Source organism: Anser brachyrhynchus (genome assembly GCF_964034855.1).
Source record: "Anser brachyrhynchus genome assembly, chromosome: 3".
Classification (NCBI taxonomy): Eukaryota; Metazoa; Chordata; class Aves; order Anseriformes; family Anatidae; genus Anser; species Anser brachyrhynchus.
Window position 1 is genome coordinate 71,360,360 of NC_137696.1, and position 16,781 is coordinate 71,377,140.

The 16,781-nt window shown below is 38.7% G+C and overlaps 1 protein-coding gene across 1 annotated transcript in view; it reads left to right on the forward strand.

Annotated features, from left to right (window-relative positions):
- Window positions 1-16,781, forward strand: part of LOC308193663 (uncharacterized protein) — a gene marked incomplete at its 5' end in the record, with an annotated part of 54,214 nt that overhangs the window by 28,052 nt on the left and 9,381 nt on the right. Inside the window, 2 exons of the mRNA XM_080588596.1 lie at window positions 529-662; window positions 3,315-3,391. The remainder of the gene's footprint in view (window positions 1-528; window positions 663-3,314; window positions 3,392-16,781) is intronic.

Below are 16,781 nucleotides of genomic sequence, written 5' to 3' on the forward strand. Positions count from 1 at the left end.
CAGTGGCAAAAAAAAATCTGGACCTGACAGTCTCTTTAATGTTCAGAGAAGACTTATTCTGCTGCCAAGACCAAAATTCCACAGTCCGTGTGCCATTTCTTTTCCATCTGCAGTATATAAATGAAAAGGAGAAGGAATTGGTTGAACAGGGACCCTGCTGGAGTCATCTCTGAAATATGCTAGTGTGTGACTTTAAACATTGGCCTCATGTGGCCATTGTTAGTTGGGGATCTTTTCTCAGGAATGTTTACTGAAAAAAACACATTTTAAACAAATAGGAAGGAATACTTGCCAAGTGGAAGCATTCTTATCCATATCTTGTGACTAATGCATCCAATCAAAACAGTTCAATTTTCCAGTCTTGGATAATGAAAACAGATGCTCTTGAATAAACTACAGAATTATTGCAAAACAATTTTCCTGTTTAATTAAAATGATAAACATTCTCTATTAATACAAAATTTACCAACAAGAGAAGAGGTGGAATTTGGCTGCTGAATTATTTATGAAACTTTTGCTCAATTTCAGGTTGTAAAGTGATCATTTGTGATACTACTGTGTTATTTTGGAACCAACAGAAAAGATTTACTGAAGATAAAAGCTAAGCACAAATGGAACATCTGTCTTCCTACACTGCCTGACAATTTAACTGACAGACTTAGGTAACATATTGCATCCACATTGTTCAAATTATTTTTCAAATGCCAAATAGTAAACCTGAAAGAATTTTGTCTTTTAAAAAGAAACAACAATGAGAAATGTTGTGAGAATTTCTGAGATAAAAGCAATTGTCGTGTTTTGTGTATAACTTTCATAAGTATATCTAAGAAGATTAAATTTACCTAAATCTTTTTTTTTTTTTTTTATACCATAATTTGGTACTAGCAGCGTACATAATGTTTAATAAGCTTTCTTCTAAGTCCATTAATATAGTTAAACAAATTCTTTCTGAGTTGATACACAATTCTAGAAGTTTGCTTGATTGTTTATGTGTGGTGTATCATATGTTAATAAACAGAAGTCATGTGTTTGTATTTTGTTGAATGTCAAATGCAGAGAGTTTAATTTCCTTTTAACATTATGCAACAGAAGAAGGGGAATATGAAATAGCCCATCCATTTCCAACTGGTCTAGTAGGTTTCCTGTTGATGGTTACTTTGATGAGTAAGAAAATATTTAACTGAATGAATTAGTCTTTCTTGCAGCCTATAGTCAAACTGTAAATATTTTAAAATCACATATAAATTTATTTGATAATGCTTTTACATACTTTGCTTTCATTCAATAGCTTGGTCAGTTTGGTAATTGAAGGCGAAAGGGTATGAGGCTTTTAGGTATGAATTGACACCTAAGATAAATGCTACTCTCTGTTTCCTGGTTGAATCACTATACCTCCTCAAGAGGTGGTCTTGAAAAAGGACTAAAATCATTTAAAGAATTACATATTGCAGTACATCACTTGTAGGTGTCTACAACAGAATATGCAGCCTTCTGTTTGACACATAACCTTCTTGTACCATCAACTCTTAATCCCTCTAGACAATTTTCTTCCACTTTTTATTCTCTTCAAATTTGTGCCCTGTTCTCCATCTGGCACCACAATTAATCCATATTGTTTAGCCCCAGTTCTTTACTCCCCTCCTTCCAAATCCTTGGGAATTAGGATTGAGAAAAAATGTCCCTTATTCTGTTTTATGCCACTTTCCCCTAAACATGCACAAATATGTCTGCTCCCCTCATACCTATCTAATTATCTTCATACCACTTCACTGAGTAACTGCTTTGCTGCAACCCTAGATGGAACCCTCCTTCCTAAAAAGAAACACTACCCCTTCCCATGGTATTTGTGCAGTTACCATGACACATCCTTGTGACTCATCTTGGCTTGGTATTGCATAAAAGAAGCAGAGTGAATTCCAGCAGGACTTGGATATGTAACATACCGGGCCTTATAGGACTGAGATGCTTCTGGCTAGACAAAGAAGAGAGGAGTTCCTCCCTTAGTACTAAGGAGGACCTACAAGGTAAAGTGAAAAAGGTTGAGTCTTAGATTTTAACTTAGTTGTGGATATTCTACCAAAGTCCCACTTTGGAACTGAGGATGGAAATTTGGGGATTAGTTAAGGTAAGTGATTAAAAAAGATTGTCTATTTCATTTTAAGCCAGTATGTTCTTCACACATTGCTGTTAATAAATATCAGACCTGTAAGCACCACTAGCCCACAAATACTCATGTAACATTACTGTCCTCCAAATCTGTATGGAAGATGTGGTATGGTAGAGAAATGTTTAAATAACTGTAGAGGTCACTTCTTCTGTTCCTGGAGTCTGACCTACAGAGAAAGTTAGTCAAGAGGCAATGGAGAATTGCCAGCTGGTCACTGGTCCAATTTTCATACAGCAGTAGACAGCCATCTTCAGACACACACAGGGATGGATATAAATCACATTGTTTACATTTGCCTGGAGATACCTGCTTTGGATTTGAAACACCTAAAAAAAATCTCTTGAGTACAAAAAACTGTGAATCAGAACTGATATGTGAACCTTTCTGATTCATTAATTTTTGGAAATTATGCTTTTTATAGCATTCATAATTTATGTACAGATGGTTTAATCCAAATCAAGATGAAAGACTACTATGCATTTTTTATTTTTTTTTCATTTTTATTTATTTATTTTTTATTTTTATTTTTTGTCTTAGAAACCAGTCATCTGCCTCACTAAGAGCCTCATTTTAATATTCGGGAGGTGGAGGATATGAAATCTGGAGTCTGATGATCTTTTACAACATCTGCAGCATTTCTGTGTGTAAAGAAAAGTCAGCTGAACATATCTGAACTTCATTTGAAAAATAAAAGCCATGCTTAAAAGGTCTGAGAAGTGCAGAGTCTGGTGGCAAAACTAAAAGACAGGCAGACTCAAAGAGATGCTGTTCATTTAAGAAAACTAAAACAGGCTTACAGTCAGCTTGTGGTTACCCCAGAATATAACACTCCATCTATCTCTCACTCCCTGTCATTAAGCGGTAGTTCTTCCCCCCCCCCCCCCCCCCCATTCCAGTCATGCCATAGTTAAGTTCAGCAGCCATTTCCAGCTTGCAATTTTCTGGTAAGGAGTTAACAACATTGCTGACAAGGAACACTTGAAAATCAGGAAAATTTATAACAAATTAAGGGAGTCAGTGCAGCCAGTGAAAATCATCATTTCATTTTAAGATGCAGTCACTGATTTCTTGTGAAAGAGATGATAGATATTGGTATGAAGTTCTTTCCTCAGAGTTAGGTAGCAGCAAAATCTCTTTTCTCTTACAGTTTCTCAGCCTCAGAACTGATGAGAAGGCCTTTTGAAAATCCGCAAAGTTCTTAAAAGAGTACCTGCACCTTACTAGGTAAGCTACTGGTGTTACTGGAAAATGATTCACAATGTATCAGGATAAAAATGGAAGCTGTAGCTTTGTAGCAACAAAGTTCATATTCTGGAAATGTCCTAAAGGATATGCTATGGGACAGGTTGCTTCATATGAATAGTGACAATTTTCAAGATGATTGAAGGCAGAAGTGAATTTCACATGACCTAAAGTAATGAAATTAAAATCAGCAATGGAAGCAGCAGTGAAGAACAATGCAACGATTTGCACTTAGAGCAGAAAACAAACTGGCTTAGTAAACAAAATATAAAGCATGCTGGAAGAGTTGCAAGCTTACAGAAGATATTTCCGCTCTCTAAAATCTAGTTCAGTTTAGGTGAGCATGTATATTTTAATTGGCCTTGTGTCGGAAATGCCTCAAGATGGGGCATTCAGCCAAAAACGCAAAGCAGCCTGTCAATCATCTTCTCAAACCAAAGAGGTAGAGTCCTGAAGAGATTGGGAAAAGGAAAGAGGAGAGCACTCTCTTATCTTGGGGGAAGACATATATGCCTGAAAGGAAAGGAAGTAGAACCTTGCCAGGTAGTGACACAGACAAATAATTAGGCATCCAAGATGTGAAAGATGTGAAGACAGATTTCAGTTACATGGTTATGTATCAGTATACATGGAGCATACACATACATACATGCATATATACATATCATAGAATCATAAAATCATAAAATCATAAAATGGTTTAGTTTGGAAGGGACCTTAAGGACCATCTAATTTCATCCCCCTGCCATGGGCAGGGACACCTCCCGCCAGACCAGGTTGCTTGAAGCCCCATCCAGCCTTGCCTTGAACACTTCCTGGGATGGGGCATCCACAGCTTCTCTGGGCAGTGCCCTACCACGCTCACAGTAAAGATTTTCCTCCTTATATCTAATCTAAATCTCCTCTCTTTTAGTTTAAAGACATTATGCCTTGTCCTATCACCACACTCCCTGACAAAGAGTCCCTCCCCAGCTTTTCTGTAGGCCCCCTTTAGGTACTGGAAGGCTGCTATAAGGTCTCCCCAAGGCCTTTTCTTCTCCAGGCTGAACAAACTCAACTCCCTCAGCCTGTCTTCACAGGAGAGGTGCTTCAGCCCCTTGACCATTTTTGTGGCCCTCCTCTGGACTCATTCTAATACATCCATGTCCTTCTTGTTCTGGGGGCCCCAGAGCTGAACACAGTGCTCCAGGTGGGGGCTCACAAGAACAGAACAGAGGGGGAGAATCACCTCCCTCAACCTGCTGGCCACGCTTCTTTTGATATAGTCCAGGATATGGTTGGCTTTCTGGACATTGGTAGCTCATGTTGAGCTTCTCATCAACAAAAACCCCTGGTCCTTCTCCTCAGGGCTGCTCTCAATCTATTCTCCACCCAGCCTGTATCTGTGCTTGGAATTGCCCTGACCCAGATGCAGGACCTTGCACTTGGCCTTCTTGAACCTCATGAGGTTTGTACAGTCACACCTCTCAAGCCCATCCAGGTCCCTCTGGATGGCATTCCTTCCCTCCAGCATGTCGGCTGCACCACACAGCTTGGTGTCATTGGCAAACTTGCTGAGGGTGCACTCAATTCCACTGTCCATGTCACCAACAAAGAGGTTAAACAGCTCTGGTTCCAGTACTGACCCCTGAGGAACACCACTCATTACTGATCTCCACCTGGACCTTGAGCTGTTAACCATAACTCTTTGAGTGCGACCATCCAGCTAGTTCCATACCCACAGAGTGGTCCATCCATCAAATCCATGTCTCTCCAATTTAGAGACAAAGATATCATGGAGGACAGCGTGAAATGCTTTGCACAAGTCCAGGTAGCTGATGTCAGTTGTTTTCCCTATCCACCAGTGCTGTAACTCCATGGTTGAAAGCCACAAGATTTGTCAGGCACAATCTGCCTTTATTGAAGCCATGTTGGCTGTCACCAATCACCTCCTTATTTTCCTTGTGCATTAGCACAGTTTCCAGGAGGATCTGCTGCATGATCTTGCCAGGCACAGAGGTGAGACTGACTGGCCTGTAGAATATATGTGTATTTATATGTGTGTATATATATATATATTTCCATGTATTATGGCTGTGCACAACAAGGCTGATCCTGGTCACAACTGTAATATAGACAAAAAATTTAAAAAAACTAACTAAAATAAATGCTAAAATATAAAAATCAACATATATAATCCCCCCCCGCCCCCAAATAATAATAATAAAAATCCAGACTCTTATGTAATCCTTGTGTCCTAGGATCTAATGTGAATCTGTTGAGCAAAAGGTTGCTCATAAGAATTAAAACTGAAACTGGGACAAACCTTCAAATTAGATTCTACCACACACTGAAGTCCCAGATGCACATAATACTGTTGTTGAAAAGGGTTAAGGAGTCTGAAAGATTTATATCTAGGCCAAAACATATCAGTACAAAATAGGTTCATCCTCAGAAGCCTGAGGTTAAATTAGAAAGTCTAGATAGGCCAACATCATTTCACCAGCATAATATTCCAAATGAACCTCTTCTGTCATTAATCCAGACAAAACTATCCACATCTGAAGGGGCTATACAAAAGCTAGTTATTAATGTTTCTGCATTAGATAAATATATTCTACCTACAGACTTGCCAATGAAGTTAGTTGGAAGATGATTGGAAAAAAGATATGTTTTAGACATTCACAAAGGTTTATATTGATGTAGTAAGTTGTCAAACGAACCATTACCACCTTCCACCATTTTCCTGAAAGGTGATTTAGCAAGTGCTGATTGTATCTTCATCTCATGCAGAGGTAATTCGGATAAACTAAGGAGGGTACTTCAAGTACTTAAGTGTTGAGGCTTTATGTAAAAAAAACACATGCTAAAACTTCAAATGTGGATCTGGGTGGCAACAGAACAGGCAAAGAAGGAGTTTGTCTTTCAGAAGATATACAAAGAACAGTAAAAGAATTCGGATTTCTAGAACATAACACCTATAAGCCTGTGTGTATTTATTTAGCATTTATCAGCATTTTTTCTCCAGTGCTTTAGCGCCTTCATATCATTTACATTGTTTGCTAACGGCAAGAGATATCCTGGTATTGAGAGAAAAACAAAAGTTTAGGAGCTTCCCAGGCCCTCCATACTACTTATTTATTTTGAGCAAAAATTTCTCTGTAATGTAAGGGAAGGGACAATTCTGACCAGTAATGTGACAGGCACTGAGGAATAACCAACTGGCAGGATAGAATTACTGCTGGTTGGAGACAGAAAGTCTAACTGTTATCTTTGGACTTAAAAGTGCTTCAATAATTGCATGGGAAGTCTCTTTACCCTTTGGACAGATCACAAACCACTTGTGGGTTTTGCGAGTGGAAGTCAGTCCCAGCCATTGCAGCTGTCTGGCTATGGCACTGGGCTTTGACTGTAACCTTCAAGAAGTTTGTTAGAGTGCCATCAGCAACCCCAGCTACCGCAGCAATATGGGAATTTGGAGTGCCTATGTTATTTATGAAATATCTGAAGTAAATGCCGATGAATGTTTTCCAAATAAGGAAGGCTTCCTGAAGAAACCTTGAAGGTGGCCCTTCATTTTGAGGAAAGATCATGCTATCTCCTGGATTAGAGTACATAATCTAAAAATATTCCAAGTGGAATGAATTTGGGAGAATTAAGAACAAAGGACTGGAAGAAATACTGTGAGTGGATACATAGTGTAACACAACTGTCACTATATCCATCAAGAAAGAAATAAAATCCCGATAAGAGTTATCTTTGCATAAATCCTTGGCTTGAGTCTGTATTTAGTGGCTAAGCAGAAATGGTGTTGTGTGGTCGTAAATGGACACTGAGACATCACCATGGTTATTGGTGAAAAGCAGAAATAAATATTGTTTATACACAGGTTAGCTCAAGGATACTGGCTCAACTTTTAAAATGACAAGTTTAAATTTATAGGCTTTCACACACATTGCCCTAGTGCAGCTGATCATCTATTACAGCCTGTGCAGAAGGGACAAAAGATGCAATTTATGGGAGGTTAGAATATCTGGCTGATATTTTTTTTTTCTGAAATGCAGAAGATGGGAAGCAAGATTAAAAAGCAACAACATTTGTCCTTAATGCAGCCAGCATGGGCACTGTGATTCCACTAAGAACTGCAAAAAACAAAGCTGCAAGTATCATGCCAAAGACAGAACTGGGCTAAAAGGCCTTGTTTATACCAACATTTCCAGTCTCCAGCAGCAGATTTCAGCTATTATCTTAAATCAAATGTAAACGTTGTTATTTAGAAGTATACATCGGTGTCATAAATAAAAAAGTAGCTGGATGAATTTAAGTGCTCAAAATGGTGTTATCTGGGCTACTCAAAGTATTCCGAGTAAAGATATTTTCCATCTCTTCTTTTTGTCTTGTTTATTTTGTAGGAATTTTTCTCCCCATCCTTGTTTGAAATAAAGTGGCCAGGTCCAACATGAGCTACTGCAAATAGATAGTGACCCTTATGTTTCTAGCACTGTTTTTCAAGCTGAGAGATCTGGTTTGCTCAGATAAGGCTGGGACGAGCATTAAGTCCCTGATGGTCCTAAACAAACCTTCAAGCCACTTGAGATTTTGTGCATCATTAAGTATGCTCCATTTTCCATTTATAAAGTATTGCTTGATCTTCTCATCCATGTTTTGCGGGAGAATAGAAATCACACATCTGTATGTGTGTGCATGCACATAACTTTCTTGCCTTTTCCTGAATGTGTAAGAGCTAGATCACAAATCCTCAAGGACCCTGGAGGTGACTGCATGCCTCACAGGAACCTCCAAGAGCCTGCTTAAATTCCGTCTTCTCAGATCTGCTGGACAGAAGCACACAGGCAGCCACTGTTTTGGAGCTTTTTTGTTGTTATCCCATTGATCATAGGCCTGCATGTACATTGGAAAGGAGTTAAGAAACTAGTGACGGGATAAGAAACTTCCTAGAAGAAAAAAAGTTGGCTGCTTAACTTTTGAGAAGAGGGGAGTGTAGAATAGATCAGTTTTAAAAATAAATAATGGCCTAGGTCTTTGAAGACTTTTAAAGATATATATATATTTGTGTTCATTCTCTTCATTAATAAGACAAGTGAACACCAGAATATGTTGCTTTCATGGATCTGCTTGACTTTCTTCAGGTTGGACTTGATGATCCTTGTGGGTTCCTTCCAACTCAGGATATTCTGTGATTCTATGATTATTTTTCATTTTGTGTTCCTAGGCCTTGAGCTGCTAATAAACTTCCCACGGGCAAGAAACCTGTAAGTTAACATTACTGCAAAAACAGTGAAGCTCTGCAGATAAGCATAGAGAGGCCTGTTTTCCTAAGCCACGGATTCTGTATCTGCTACATAGCAGAGCTTTCAGAAAGAAATTTGGCTCTTATGTGTGTATGTGTGTGCATGTTGTGTATGTGCAAGAGGGAGACATTGCTTTGCAAGCCCCCCCTCGCACTGCTGGCAGTATGACCGTAATGTCACTAGCCACTCGTTTGGCTGCAGTATGTGACCCACAGCCACCTCTGGACACATGCAGGATGTGCGTGGCAGCTGGAGGATACTCAGCTGTCAACTTCCAGGCTGATCTCTGGCAGCAGCAGCACATGGGCTTGCTGCTAGGTCCCTTGCTGGCCTCTCACATGGCACGTTGCCCATTTCCTGAGGGTTGTCTGCAGCTGCCTAGCACAGGCTCAGGCTGGAGGCACCTCCCTTCTTTCTGGATGATGAGATCCTTAGATTCCCTTTGGACTTGAAGAAAATTTCATCCTCAATTTCTGTGGTTGTTGTTGGAATAAAATAACCTACAGCCATTTATACAAATGGTTGGAGAGATGGAGCTGCTTTCCCATGTGCTCACTTATTTAGGTGCTGATTAGCACCTGTATAGACACCTCACAATGTGTCCTTAATACTGACTGTCACTGAATTTCTTTTTTTTTCTCTAGTTCATAACATCTTTATTTAGTGGAGTTACTTATTTAGTTATCCATATTAAACTTATGAAGCCAAGTCCTTGATGGATCGAAGGGGGCTCCAAATTTCTTTATACCAGTGGTCCAGTGTAGTAAATAGAGGATGCCTGATGGAGGCTTCATCAGGCCCAGGCTGCATTCATATTATTCTTAAGGCACGACTGTATGAAACTGAAAGTACTAAAGCAGTTCACATTAACCCACTGTCCACTCAAGTCAACAGAAAACATTAAATCAAGTCCATTTTGGATCAGGCCTCAAATGCAAGGGATTGTGACTCTTACTCTTCTTTGAGTTCCCCACTTTAGAGGCTTTTAACATCTGGCTGACCTGATGTTCATGTAATAAGCCACTAAGATGATTACCTTCCTCGTCTAACAGTCTCTGTGGTTTATGTTTAAAGAGCTCTAGAAACAACAGCATTGATTTTTATTTTTATTTTTTTTTAACTACCCACTGCTTAGCAATGTCTCAGAAAGCTTTCAATTGAAAATGGAGAGGCATAAGGAACTTTTATGTCCCTGTTTAAATACATTCAGACATTTTTCCCTTAAAAACTGGTTAGACAAGCCAAAGTAAACTAAAGCACCAAAGCAAAGGACAAGTTTCTTATTACTGTTTTTTCCCATGAAGTTATTTATTCATGATATCTTCAGCAGGAAAAATAATTTAGAAATGTCTTCTCTCCTAGCTTTGTTACAAACATCATGGATAACACTGTAGCCTTTCATTAAAAGAAAGCTGTCCTTTCAGCTTTTTGCTCTGCTCATTTTTTGCTGTATGCTAAAACCTGTCTGTAAGACCCCCTCTGGGACTGGGAAAAAAGTATCCTTTGTAGGCAGGTGGTCTTTCCTAGAGCATTTTGTGATTAGAAACACATGTTCATGAGTGTGTGGAGGCTTCTGTAATGGCAGAGTAAAACAGAGGCCAAGGAACTGGTTGTGCTGCATAAGCAAATGCAGTTAAAGTAGATCAAGTTTGTACTAGGGCTACTTTGCACCCATCGATATGTTTATTTTTAATATGATCTGTTGCAGTTCTCTGCTAAATACTGCAAGCTGTATTGAGTGTTGATGTTTTCTGAACTGGCCAAAGTGCATCCCGTCACCCTGAAACACCCTGAAACAGGGCTATTGTTCTGGGGGCTGGGTGGGGACTTCCATGGTGTGTGTCAGCAAGGTGAACAGGTGCTCCAGGAGCTAATGCTTTTCTCTTTGGTTTCCTGAATCTCAGTGGCTAACTCAGTGTGGTTGTCCCATATGCATGTATACTTTCTTCAGCAGGAAACACATTTTCTTGGAGAGGACAAAGCTTCCTCATAATAAGAAATGAGTAGGAACAGATTTAAGAAAGCTTCTCCTCAGCGAACAGGGCAACCCCTTCAATGCCAAGATTCTCTCAAAGCACCACGGTGCAGGGTGGTGTTGAAGGAGACCTGTCAACAGCATCACACACCAGGGGAATGTGAGAAGGGGCAGATGAGCCTGTGTCTCTTCCTGCACTGCTACCGCTGTCACCTGCTGCTCTTCATCACCTTCATGCTCTGAACAGCCTCTTCTTGCTCACAGCCATCATCACTAGTACAGCACTTACTAAGTGTGGCTAAGAGAAGCTGGAAGGAGCTGTAAGTAGTGGGGAGAGAGAACACCATTGAAGTGGCCAGAGACAGCTGTGAGGAGCAGGTGGAAAACACTCAGGGGCTAAAGGGTGGTGAGTGGAAGTAGGCAGTAATGAAGAGCATGCTGTAGAGGGATTGCAGTTTACGGCTCTAAAGTCTGCACTGAAACAATGTGAGTTCTTGGCACTTCTCCCCCATTCAGACTTACTTACTTCAACACTCAGGTTAAAACATCTGAGTAGTTCCAGTCCTCCAGTGCCTTCTCTCTATTTCCTCTGTGTGTTACAGACACAAGCTTTTCTGTAGCTCATCAGGAAAGGATCTGAGATCACCCTCACTCCCTGTTGCTTAGAAAATTAGGGGACGTTCCCTGAGAAGTCAGGGGGACACGTGGATATGTAAAACATTGGTGGGATGCATTCAAAAGGCATTTGCTGTTAATACTGTGGCCTCTGTTCATATTGATGTAATGGTGGTCAAATACAGGAGCCAAAAACTCAGCTAAAGACAGAGAACTTCATAGCTTTGTGCTTTGTGTTGCTGCAGTGCTGACTATGAGATGTAGAGACCTTGAAGGACTGCTCTGTTACCACCTGACAATGTTTCTCAGGGCCATTTAGAAACTAAAAGTCAGTGGAACCTCCTGTATTTTGGCTGTGGACCCTATTATCCTGGGTGTCATGTTTGGGAGACGCGAGTTATTTTTTCTCTTACCCCAGCTGAGGAGTCCTCTTTGGCAGATGAACTGTTAATTGTCACTAATGTGCCAATATCTGTCTTATCTCCGTTACCAGGACTGCACAGAGTACATAGTTCAGGAGAGAAAATGTATCCCAATGTCAAAGACATAAATTTTGAGTGACGAATAATCAAATATAAATAAACCAAATAATCATAATAAAACATGGCATATGCTATTCATGAAAGTGACATATTCATTAAGTTCACATGAGGATAAGGTGCTTTGTTGTATTCAGTAGCAAAACTCCCATTTACTTCAGTGGGAACAGAGTAAAACTCCTTGCATGCGCCATCAGACAGTTACAGACATTCATTATTAAAGTCCACATGCAGCTGGGATGATGACACATTTTTGTTGCATTGCCTGGAATAAAGTAATAATAAGCTAAGAAAATTTGACTTTGGATTCTCAAATCGAACGGGCTTTTTCATTTTGTTTTGTTATGTGTTTGCAGGGTGTACTCACTGATAAAGAGATTAGTTTCCATTCCATCACACAGCAAAATATAATAAAAGATTGACAGACTCTTGGTGAGTCATGAAATTTCAGTGGAGCTGACCAAAATGTTCCTCATAAAACAGCACAAGCTTTAATAGCACCTGCTAAAACCAAACTTACAGTTACACAAAAAATCCAATGGAACGCATTTAAGAATGTGCCAGATTTTACATGGCTGATTTCACTCTGAAGAAAAGCTTTAAAAATCTCTTTCAACATAATCTATTTGTTTATTTAAGGGCAGTCTGGAGAAGGTATTTAGGCATTTAATGATGCAAATAGATGCTCTGGTGAGATTTTGTAAAATGCACAGCTATTCTAATGGAGGATACTCAAAATGTACTTTAACTACTTTCCTTCAAAGTTTGGAAAAACGGTCCTGGCTTTCTGAGTATCTCTGGCAATTGTGAGGCCAAACCACCTTTCCAAGCCAAACAGCATCTTTTGTGGAAACCTAGCGGCCACCTTAGTGCTGGAAAGGATTTACTAACATAAACAGTAACTTGGAGATATTTCCGGTAAATGAAAAAGCAGATATGTCAGCTTGACTTTCAAATGATATATCTACACTACTTTATGTATTTACTTATTTGAAACACCGTTTTGTTGTTTTTGTTGTTGTTTTTGTTTTTACATACAGTTATTGACATTATTCTTCAGTGAAGATACATACATCACACATAGTAAGAAAAGGCATGCTCAAAAATTGCAGTGATTGCAAATTTTGTGTTTCAAAGATGCGGTTAATTACTCGAACACAGGAATTAAGCTGAAACAGGAAAATCCAGTCTGCATTTGCAGGCATTTTCTTTAATCATGTGATATTTTGCATTTATTGCAAAGAATCAAGCAACAGCTTGTGTAGCTTCACTGGACCCCACAAGCTTTTCTGGATCTAGATATTAATTTGTACTATCAAAAAAGCAGGTGTTTAATTTGCAAACACTAAACAGATGGTTTATGCATTTATAAACACAGACCTCCTGCAAGAGGTGCATGGAGACTGAGGTTTGGTTTGTATGCATCCCATAATTTATGCCCTTGCATCAAGGAAAATATAAACAGGATCTTCTTCTCCCACCACGATCAACATCACTGCCAGATACAGACAGTTTTGGATGGTGTTTCTGGATAATCTTTAAATTCCATCTGCCTGCATGAGGACTTCCTGACCTGCAGGGTGAATTTTATTAACACTGAGTTCTTATGAAAACAACAACCAAAAACAACCCACCCCAAAGCAAAACACAAATGCCTCCCTGTCTGCAAGACAGGTGGAATTGTAAGTATACGAGTTTAACATAATGAAGATGTTAAAATGCAGCTAGCAAATAAGAAATAATGCTGTACCTACAGGTAGGAGCTGAGCATCATTTTCCAATTTCCCTGAATTAGAAAGCCTTGCTGTAAGCATTATTACAATAACATTATAATTAACAACAGTTAATATGACAACAATGAGGGCAGTAAACAATTAATGTTCCTGAGAGCCCTCTGAGGCAAATAGGTGAGTTTTTCATGAGAAAACTTACCCAGGAGAAAAGGCTCTCCCTCCCTGAAGATCCAATTAGCACCATCCTCTGCAGCACGTAACGCATGGCACATGAGTGTGGGTGGCTGTTCTATGCAACTCTCTACTCTATCATCATTGTGGCTGCCTCTGGGCCCTAGCATTATCTTAAAGATAAAAATTGTGCATTTTTGCTTGCACAAAGCTAGAAAGAGCTTTCTCACCAGTCATTCCCAATTTTAAGTCTATCATAGGAGACACATTGTGGGCACCAGGACAAGGTCCACGGAATTCAATATAGAGCTTCCTTCTAGTTATAATAAACCTTGAATTAAGACCTATCGTGGTTTAAGAATGAGCTTATTTAGTGGCAGAGATCCGAATAAACCAAAGCCTTTGACTTCAACGTCTTGTCCATTGGACTGCCCAGGAGACTTCAGTTTCTATCAAACCACATTCCGGGTAAAAGACATTTGGCCTAGAAATGAAATGTGACAACTACCCTCTGTAGTGAAAGATAAACAATGACAGCAGTTAATGTATCCAACATACAGAATACTTTAACAACAACTGGTACCTATGCTCTCAAATGTGAGCAAGGGTATATATAGCTTAGTCCAGTACTTTATTATTTTAATTAGTATTTTGTTTGTATTTAAAAAGACATAAAACAAATTAACAGGTAACTAGTATATAAAGTTAATTAGGAATGATATTGCTTGCTTCTTAATAAATGACCCTCTCTATTTCCTACTTAAAATACTAAAAAACATCAAAATCTGATTACACCAGGATCTGGTAACACTGTAATGAGAAAAATATTAAAAACATGGCAGAAAAAGGAAGCTCCTGTAGTAAGTTTGCTACCATGACAGTGAACAACAGAATCATAGAATAATCTGTTCTGTCTGCAGGGGCTGTCTGGAGGGCATCTGTTCCCACCCCTTGCTCAGAGCAGGGCTAGCTTTGAAGTTGCCTTGGCTTGCTCAGTGCTTTGGCCAGCCGAGTGTGGAGGACCTCCAAGGATGGAGATTCCACCCTGTTCCTGGACACCTGTTCCAACAATGCATACATGTTTCCTTGTAAACACAGTAAGCTCACAAGTGAACATAATTTCAGTGAAAACTCTTCAAAAACAGTTGGAAGCTCAGAAATAAAGCTAACACTGCTAATATTAGTGATTTCTTATGGTGATGGAAAAGTCTTTAAACACTGCCAGTGGTATGACTCAGTAGAAAAGAAAAAAAATCCCGTATTCAGGATTTCACTGCTGATGTGACTAGAGGTTGCTGCAGCTGGAAAATCAACTATCTGCTTCCTCCCCTGCTCCTTCTCCCTTAGGAAGTGCAGCGGTTGGAATTTAGTTGGAAATGGTTAGTGTTTTGTTGGGTCTTTCAAAGGAAGAACCTGTGCCAGTTTTTAACTGTCTTAGGCTTTACTATAAATGGCCCAATTTGCCATTTACAAAAACAAACAAACAAAAACACACAACAAAAAGCTACTGAGCACTCACAGATCACAATGATTTGGGAGAGGCAGATACTCAGCCCATTCGAAAGTCTGGCATTACTTTTACTTGAATGACTTCACCCAAATTCAACAGGTTAGCTTCAAAACACAACAGATAGAAATTGCGGGTCAAAGGCGTGGGATTTTTTTCTCTCAGTAGGGGATAAAATAATATTTGGAAAAGTACTTCTGGTTGTAGTGACCCAAGGATTATTACTCAGTGTAATAACAAATCAGAAGGTGAAGTGTTCTTCAGAACAGGAGGATGAAAGAGTCTAAGTCTTTAGATGCCATGGTGGAAGCATGCAGATATTCTCTTTATTCAACCAATTCATGATTAACAGCAAGTAGTGCTGTAACACTGCAGCAAAAGATTTTCAGAAATGCCTAGATATAATAATAATAATTATTTTTTTAATAAATCATCAGATCAATATACAGCAACAAATATACGATCTATACAGAGATGCAATGATTCTGTTACATTTGACATACATAGTGTAGCATACACTCTTTGTCGTTCCAGAAGAGTGGGTTGAAACTCAACCTACATCTTTTGTTGAAATCACTAACCACAAAAACAAAGACAGAAGTACTCTTAGTCTAGATATTATACTGTAGCAAATGGCAAAGTAATGATTTCTGGGGAATGTTTATTCCAAATATTTTGGAAAACATATAAGTATAAAAATATAAAAAATATAAACACAAATATAAATATTTGTAAAAATTATATAAATTGGTGAAAATGTTCAATTTAAGTCTGATAGTGCAAATGCACTGACAGACAAGATATTAATCTTGAAATATGCAGAACATGGAAATATATGAATATATAATCAAAGTATGAAAAACAAGTCTGAATCACAGCTAACAGTAAAATACTGTAAAATATAGAAAGTCCAGTAAAAACTGTGGTTATGCTTCTAATTTGTACATGAAAATGTATTTCTCATCTTCACTCTTTCCTTGATTTGCCTATAAAGGGAAACTGAAGTGAATAAATGCTTATCCACAGAAATTGTAGACCACAGAAAACAAATATTTTCCTTGAAAGCTCTTTGGTGGCCATGTGGAAACTTATTCCTATTTGCAGGGTGGAAAAATAAGAAAGAAACCTTGGCTTGTGTGTATGAAGACATTTTTGAAGGATTTTTAAAAATAACTCCTCCTTTCTAATGTCACTTCTTTAAAGTATGTCCACGTTTCTCTTTTCAGCTCATGTCTGTGAACTATGAGAAGCTGACAATTAAGATATCTAAAATAAGGCACATTTGAACCTCCTGCTCCAACTCTGAATGTTGTTATTAACTTTGTACTTGGCTCCTGTCTCTTTAAAAAAAAAAAAAATAATCACATACTTGAAGTCTCCTTCTAGTTATGTAAACTTGTCTGTGGGTGAGGACACAGGGCAATACAAAATTTCAAACAACTTAATAAGAACAAAACATTTACAGAATATAAAACATCGTCGCTTTTTGACTCCATAAATAAAAAAAATAAAAATTTCAAATGTCAAAATTCAAATATTAA